This window comes from Portunus trituberculatus, chromosome 4, assembly GCF_017591435.1.
Source record: "Portunus trituberculatus isolate SZX2019 chromosome 4, ASM1759143v1, whole genome shotgun sequence".
NCBI classification, from domain to species: Eukaryota; Metazoa; Arthropoda; class Malacostraca; order Decapoda; family Portunidae; genus Portunus; species Portunus trituberculatus.
The window spans coordinates 4,157,571-4,165,070 of NC_059258.1; the positions used below are offsets into that span (position 1 = coordinate 4,157,571).

Here is a 7,500-nt window from a genome sequence, read left to right on the forward strand (position 1 = left end):
ACACACACACACACACACACACACACACACACACACACACACACACACACACACACACACACACACACACACACACACACACACACACACACACACACACACACACTCTCTCTCTCTCTCTCTCTCTCTCTCTCTCTCTCTCTCTCTCTCTCTCTCTCTCTCTCTCTCTTACATCTGTTCCTCTCCCTCTCTTCTCATCTGCATTCCCTATTTCTTTCATCTCTCTCTCTCTCTCTCTCTCTCTCTCTCTCTCTCTCTCTCTCTCTCTCTCTCTCTCTCTCTCTCTCTCTCTCTCTCTCTCTCTCTCTCTCTCTCTCTCTCTCTCTCTCATTTTATCAAGATGTTTCTTTCTTTAATTGTTTTATTTTGTAATCAGATTTTTTTATTTCGTCAGAGAGAGAGAGAGAGAGAGAGAGAGAGAGAGAGAGAGAGAGAGAGAGAATCTTTCAATCAGTCTGTCAATTAACACACACACACACACACACACACACACACACACACACACACACACACACACACACACACACACACACACACACACACACACACACACACACACACACACACACACACACACACACACACACACACACACGAGATTGACACGTGTATCCTTCAGTGCCTCAATAGGATTAATACAAGGAGCAGGAAGGATTACGTGAAGGAAGGGCGATGCTGGGGATGTCTTAGGACCTTCGCTGTGCTGTGTGTGTGTGTGTGTGTGTGTGTGTGTGTGTGTCGGCTTAGCTCTGATCGTCTTGTATGCACCACTGCTTGATGATGTGTTTGGGGGGGAGGGGCGAGGATTGGTGAGGGAAGGGAGGGGGGAGGAGAGTTGCTGGGTGTGTGGTGGTGTAGGTTTGTAGTTTGCTGTTTAGTGGGGGTTGTTGTTGTTGTTGTTGTTGTTGTTGTTGTTGTTTTCTCGTTTTCTTTTATCACTATCTTTTCTCTTCTTATTTTTCTTTTTCTTCTTTTTATTGTCTGTTGTAGTGTAAATAGTAGTAGTAGTAGTAGTAGTAGTAGTAGTAGTAGTTGTTGTTGTTGTTGTTGTTGTTGAGAGAGAGAGAGAGAGAGAAAGAGAGATAGCCTTGTTTTTTGTTTGTGTTAGGTACACGAGTCAAGGTCTCTCTCTCTCTCTCTCTCTCTCTCTCTCTCTCTCTCTCTCTCTCTCTCTCTCTCTCTCTCTCTCTCTCTCTCTCTCTCTGTGTGTGTGTGTGTGTGTGTGTGTGTGTGTGTGTGTGTGTGTGTGTGTGTGTGTGTGTGTGTGTGTGTGTGTGTGTGTGTTGGTTGTTGGTCCCTCGTTGGCCATTAATGTATTCTGTTATTTTTTCTATTTGTTTAGTCAGTTTTTGTATTTTCGTTTCTTTTCGTTCATTTCTCCTCTTTCATTTTCCTCTTTCCTGTTTTTCTTCCCTTTCTTTGTTTTCTTTTTCTGTGAAGCTTTTTTTTCCGTTTCTTTCGTTTCCTTACCTTTAATATTTGTCCTCTTTTATTTCCCCATGATCTATTTTTATTATCCTTTCTCTGTCTCTTATTTTGTCATTATTCCAACCTTTCTTTCATCTTTTTTCCTATTTTTGTGTTGTATTTTCTGTTTACTTTTTTTCTTCCCTCTAATGTATGTTTGTATCCTTCACTGTGGTATTTAATGTGTTATCTTCTATTTTTCTTGGTATTTTCCTTCTTTCCTGGTATTTTCTTGGTATTTTCTTGGTATTTTCCTTCTTTCCTGGTATTTTCCTGGTATTTTCTTGGCATTTTCCTTCTTTCCTGGCCTTTTCTTGATATTTTCCTTCTTTCCTGGTCTTTTCTTGGTATTTTCTTTCTTTCCTGGTATTTTCTTGGTATTTTCTTGGTATTTTCCTTCTTTCCTGGTATTTTCTTGGTATTTTCTTTCTTTCCCGGTATTTTCTTGGTATTTTCCTGGTATTTTCCTTCTTTCCTGGTATTTTCTTGGTATTTTCCTTCTTTCCTGGTATTTTCTTGGTATTTTCCTTCTTTCGTGGTATTTTCTTGGTATTTTCTTGGCATCTTTCTTGGTAAATGTTTTCTTTCTTGGTATTTTTTTTTTGTTTTCTTATTTCTTGGTATTTTCTTGGCATTTTCTTCCTTGGTATTTTTCTTGGTGTTTTCTTGTTTTTTTTTCTTGGTATTTTTTTCTGGTATTTTCTTGGTACTGTTCTTTTTTGATGGTATTTTCCTCTTACTTGGTGTTTTTCTTCTTTCTTGGCATTTTCTTAGTATTTTTCTTAGTATTTTCTTCATTCGTGGTATTTTTTATTTTATTTTATTGGTATTTTTCTTTTTGTTGGTATTTTCGTGTTATATTTTGGTGTATTTCGTGTTATTTTCTCTTTTCTTTTCTCTAATGTGTGTTTCTAAAAAATTTTCTTTTTATTCTACTCTTTTTTTGTACGTATTGTAACTTGAGTAACTTTCTTTCTTTTTCTTTTCTTTTCTTTTCTCTGATATGTAACTTCCTTTCTGTGACTCTTCAACTTTTTCTTGTCTCACTTTCACGTATTTGTTTTTTATTTACTCTCTCTCTCTCTCTCTCTCTCTCTCTCTCTCTCTCTCTCTCTCTCTCTCTCTCTCTCTCTCTCTCTCTCTCTCTCTCTCTCTCTCTCTCTCTCTCTCTCTCTCTCTCTCTCTCTGATCCTCATTGTTTTATCTTTCAGTTTTTATGTATTTTTCTTTTCTCCCTGTTTCTTTATTTTCCCAGTTTTCTCAGTCTCTTATTTCTCCTTTTTAGGTTAGGTTAGGTTAGGTACTGTGTTCCCCCCCCACACCTTGACTTGTTGCTCTCTCTTCCCCTCCCTTTCCTTCACTTCCCTCTCCTAACCTCTTATTTTTCCTTCTCTTCCCTCTCCTTCTCTCTCTCTCTTCCCTCTCTCTCTCTCTCTTTGTGTGTTGTTAATTTTCTTGTTTGTTTTTGCTTCCTTTCATATCTTCTTACAAATTTACCTCTTTTTTCTCTTTATTAATCATATTTTTTCATGTTTTCTACTTTCTTTTGCCGTCTTTTCTTCCTTTCTTTTCTTTCCGTACTTTTCATTTGTCTTTTTCCAACTTTTCTTCTTTATTCCATTCATATTTCATCTTTTCTTTATTTTTCTTATGTTGTCTGTATCTTTCCAATTCCTGCCTTTTCTATTTTCTTTTCTCTATCTCATTTCTTTTTTTTTTATCGTGTTTTTAATGTTTTCTGTATCTCTCTTATCAAGCTTTTATCACCTTTGTATTCCCTCGCCTTCTTTCTCTCAATATTCCCATTCCTGCCTTCTTTTTTCTCTAATCTCATCCATTTCTCTGCTTATCGTTTTCAGATTCCATTTATTCTCACATTTATTCTCTTTATCTCTTCCCCTTTATCTCATATCTCGCTCCCCTCTTATCTCCATCTCCTAATTCTCCTTTATTTATCTTCCAATTCCCTTTTATTGATTCTCCTCTCCTTTCGTCTTCTCTTCCATTCCTCTCCCTTTTTATTCCCTTCCTCCTCTTCCTCTTTTTGTATTTATTTGTGTTTCTTTTATCAATATTACAATCTTGATGTTATTCTTGTTCTCATTAACTTTACCTGTGTACTTTATCTCAACAGGTGAGGGAGAGAGAGAGAGAGAGAGAGAGAGAGAGAGAGAGAGAGAGAGAGATTTAGGTTGGTTTTGATGTAAGGTGAAAGGAGAGGGAAAGAAAAGGGTGCACGGGTAGGACGGTATTGGAGAGAGAGAGAGAGAGAGAGAGAGAGAGAGAGAGAGAGAGAGAGAGAGAGAGAGAGAGAGAGAGAGAGAGAGAGAGACAGACTATAGACGTCTTCCATTTTTCCCCCTGCTCAGAAAAATAGTAAATGAAGGGAAGGGACAAAAAAAAAAAAAAAAATAACAGTTGACAGGATGAGGATTTAGTGAAGAAAAATGTAAGGAAAAGTTAAGGCCAGGTAATATGTGTTGTAATTGAAACAGGTGTAAAAATGTGTGTTGTTTTACCTGTGCTGTGTCTCCATGTTGCTTTCTTTCCTTCACTCCCCTCTCCTAACCTTCTCTTATTTTCTCTTTTCTTCTCTTTCTCTCTTTTCATCGTTTTCCTTCTCTTTTTCCTTTTCATTTCCTGCTGATTTACCTGTGCTGTGTCTCCCTCTTGCTCTGTCTTCCCTTTCCTTCACTCCCCTTTCCTAACCTCTTATTTTCTCTTCTCTTCCTCTTTTTTCATCGTTTTCCTTCTCTTCTTTTTCCTTTTCATTTCCTACGGATTTACTTGTACTGTCTCCTCCTACCTTGGTGTGTGTCTCTCCCTTTCCTTCACTTCCCTCTCTTAATTTTCCCTCTCTTCTCTTTCCTGCTCTCTGTCTTTATCCTTCTCATCGTTTTCCCTTTCTTCCGTTTCCTGCTCTCTTCCTCTCTCTTTTCATTGCTTTCTTTCTCTTCCTTTTCCCTTCTCTTCCCTCTCCTGATCTTTTTCTTTTCATCGATTTCCTTTTCTTCTTTTCCCTTCCCTTCTCTTCATTTCCTGCTTTTCCTTATCTTTCCTCATATCTTCCTTTCCCTTGTTTCTCTTCCTTTCTCTTCTTTTCTTCGTGTTCTCTCCCCTTGTTTGTGTTTCCTCTCCTCCTTGTCTTCCCTTCAATTGTTTTTTTTTTATCTCTTACCTTTCTTTAACTCTCCCTAAATACTCTACTACTACTACTACTACTACTACTACTACTACTACTACTACTACTACTACTACTACTACTACCACCACCACAACCACCACCACCATCCTTACCACCACTACTACTACTACTACTACTACTACTACTACTACTACTACTACTACCACCACCACCACCACCACCACTACTATAAATAACAAAATATCAATACGTCACTAGACACCTTTGAAAACTTACCTCAGATCGCATACCGCCTGAGTGAAGAGAAGTGGCGACGAGTTGAAATTAATTATGTTTACCTGTCACCTGCCGCTCCAGGAACTCAGGTAGCGAGGGGGCAGGTGTGAACTCTGAATTAATCTATACACACCTGGTGAATTAAAATATAGAAATGTAATATAAGTTCCTAGTGTGTGTTAGACCAAGTGTGATTCTGTGATAACTATTGGATAGAGAGAGAGAGAGAGAGAGAGAGAGAGAGAGAGAGAGAGAGAGAGAGAGAGAGAGAGAGAGAGGTTTTGCATTAAATAGAGAAAAATAAAAAAAGAAAACATGAGTAAAAAATAGATAAAAAGGTAAATATAGGCAGAGAGAGAGAGAGAGAGAGAGAGAGAGAGAGAGAGAGAGAGAGAGAGGTTTTGCATTGAGAAGAGAATAAAAAAGAAAACATGAGAAAAAAATAGATAAAAAAGTAAATATAGGCAGTGAGAGAGAGAGAGAGAGAGAGAGAGAGAGAGAGAGAGAGAGAGAGAGAGAGAGAGAGAGAGAGAGAGAGAGAGAGAGAGAGAGAGAGAATATCATTGAAAATTACGAACAACTAAAGCGTCTCTCTCTCTCTCTCTCTCTCTCTCTCTCTCTCTCTCTCTCTCTCTCTCTCTCTCTCTCTCTCTCTCTCTCTCTCTCTCGCAAACAAGCAAGCAGACAAGCAAACAAACACACAGTAATAGTTATATACATCTTTATTGACTTGAAACAGCTTTGTACAAATATATAAAAATGTTTGGGAGGTCTGTTTGGACACACACACACACACACACACACACACACACACACACACACACACACACACACACACACACACACACACACACACGAGAGTACACATGTTTGAATATATGTACGTAGATTTAATACTTACACTGTACATGGGGAAATATGTACGTTAAAGAGAGAGAGAGAGAGAGAGAGAGAGAGAGAGAGAGAGAGAGAGAGAGAGAGATGCTTTATGTCTGCAATATCGCCTTTATATTCATGTACAGAGTGTATGATTGGAAGTGTGGGGAATATACAGTTATTCTTCCCATTAAAGAGACGAGATGGAGGAGGAGGAGGAGGAGGAGGAGGAGGAGGCGGATGTCACTTTATACATAATCCTGTGTATTCATGTGCTATCTATACATATGTACGAGGATGTGTATGGAATAGGCTGGAGGAGGGATGGAGTGTGTATAGAAGATGAGAGAGAGAGAGAGAGAGAGAGAGAGAGAGAGAGAGAGAGAGAGAGAGAGAGAGAGAGAGTCGAGAGGAAGTGATGGAATAGATATGAATGCAGAGAAGAAAGGGAGGAAATAGAGCGCTGGCATTGAAGGGAATGGTGAAGAAAAGGAAGATAGAAAAGAAAATGCGAAAAGGAAAGATGCGTAAGAGAGAGAGAGAGAAAGACTGAGGAGCGGAAAAGTAAGGAGAGGAGTAAAGTAAAGCAAGTTGAGGGAAGGAAAAAGTAAGGGAAAATCATGTAAAGGAGGGAAAAGTAGGGAGAGAGAGAGAGAGAGAGAGAGAGAGAGAGAGAGAGAGAGAGAGAGAGAGAGAGAGAGAGAGGTGAAGCAAGGTAAGACTAAGAAAGGTCATAGGAAGAATCAGATGAAGCGAGGTGAGGCAAAGAAAGTTAGAGAAAAAAAATAGATGAAGTAAGGAAAAGTAAGAGAGTTAGATAAGACAAAGAAAAGCAAGAGAAACGGTAAGATGAGACAAAGAAGAGCAAGGAAAAGAATCAGGCAAAGCAAATAAAAGTAAGAAGAGTAAGGTGAAGTAAGGACAAACAAGTAAGGTGAGGCAATACTAAATAAGGGAAACAGTCACGTGAGTCAGGGAAGAACAAGATAATTAAGTAAGGTAAGAAGGCGATACAGGTGAGGTGAAGTGTGACCTTTGCATTTAGTCAGGTAAGGCAAAGACAAGTTTAAGTAAGGTAAACAGTAAGGTGAGGCAATACTGAAGAAAAGAGAAAGTCAAGTGAGGCAGGAAAGAAATAATTAAAGTAAGGTAAGAAGGCGAGGTGAGGTGAAGTGTGACCTTTGCATTTAGTCAGGTAATGCAAGAACAAGTATAAGGTAAACAATAAGATGAGGCAATGTAAAGGAATATAAACAGTCAGGTGAGGCAGGTAAAACAAAATAATTAAGGTAGGTAAGGGTGAGGTAAGGTCAGGTAAGGCAAGGACAAGAAGGTAAACAAAGTAAGGCAATGTAATGAAATAGAAACAATCAGGTGAGGCAGGAAGAACAAGAAGTGAGGTAGGTAAGGGTGTGATAGACGTGAGGTAATGGAAGGACAAGAAGGTAAACAATAAGGTGAGGCAATGTATATTAATAGAAACTGTCAAATGAGGCAGGGAAGAACAATTAAGGTAGGTGAGTGGGTGATACACGTTAGGAGAGATCAGGTAAGGAAAGAGCAAGTAAGAAGGTAAACAGTAAATTGAGGCAGAGTAGAATAATAAAAAAAACAGTCAGGTGAAGCAGGTTATTTGAGGTCAGGTAAGGTAAGAACAAGTAAGGAAATAAACAGTAAGGTGAGGCAATGAAAAGTAATAGAATGAGTCAGGTGAGGCAGGTAAGAACAAATAATTA

General features: G+C 38.6%; 1 long non-coding RNA gene across 1 annotated transcript in view; it reads right to left on the reverse strand.

Annotated features, from left to right (window-relative positions):
- Positions 1 to 5,592: 5,592 nt before the first annotated feature.
- The window catches only part of LOC123511552, a 3,589-nt gene continuing 1,681 nt past the window's right edge, over positions 5,593 to 7,500 (reverse strand). Inside the window, exons 1-2 of the long non-coding RNA XR_006676864.1 lie at positions 6,944 to 7,500; positions 5,593 to 6,797 (exon numbers count right to left, since the gene is read on the reverse strand). The exon at positions 6,944 to 7,500 is cut by the window's right edge and continues 1,681 nt beyond it. This is a non-coding gene — a long non-coding RNA (uncharacterized LOC123511552). The remainder of the gene's footprint in view (positions 6,798 to 6,943) is intronic.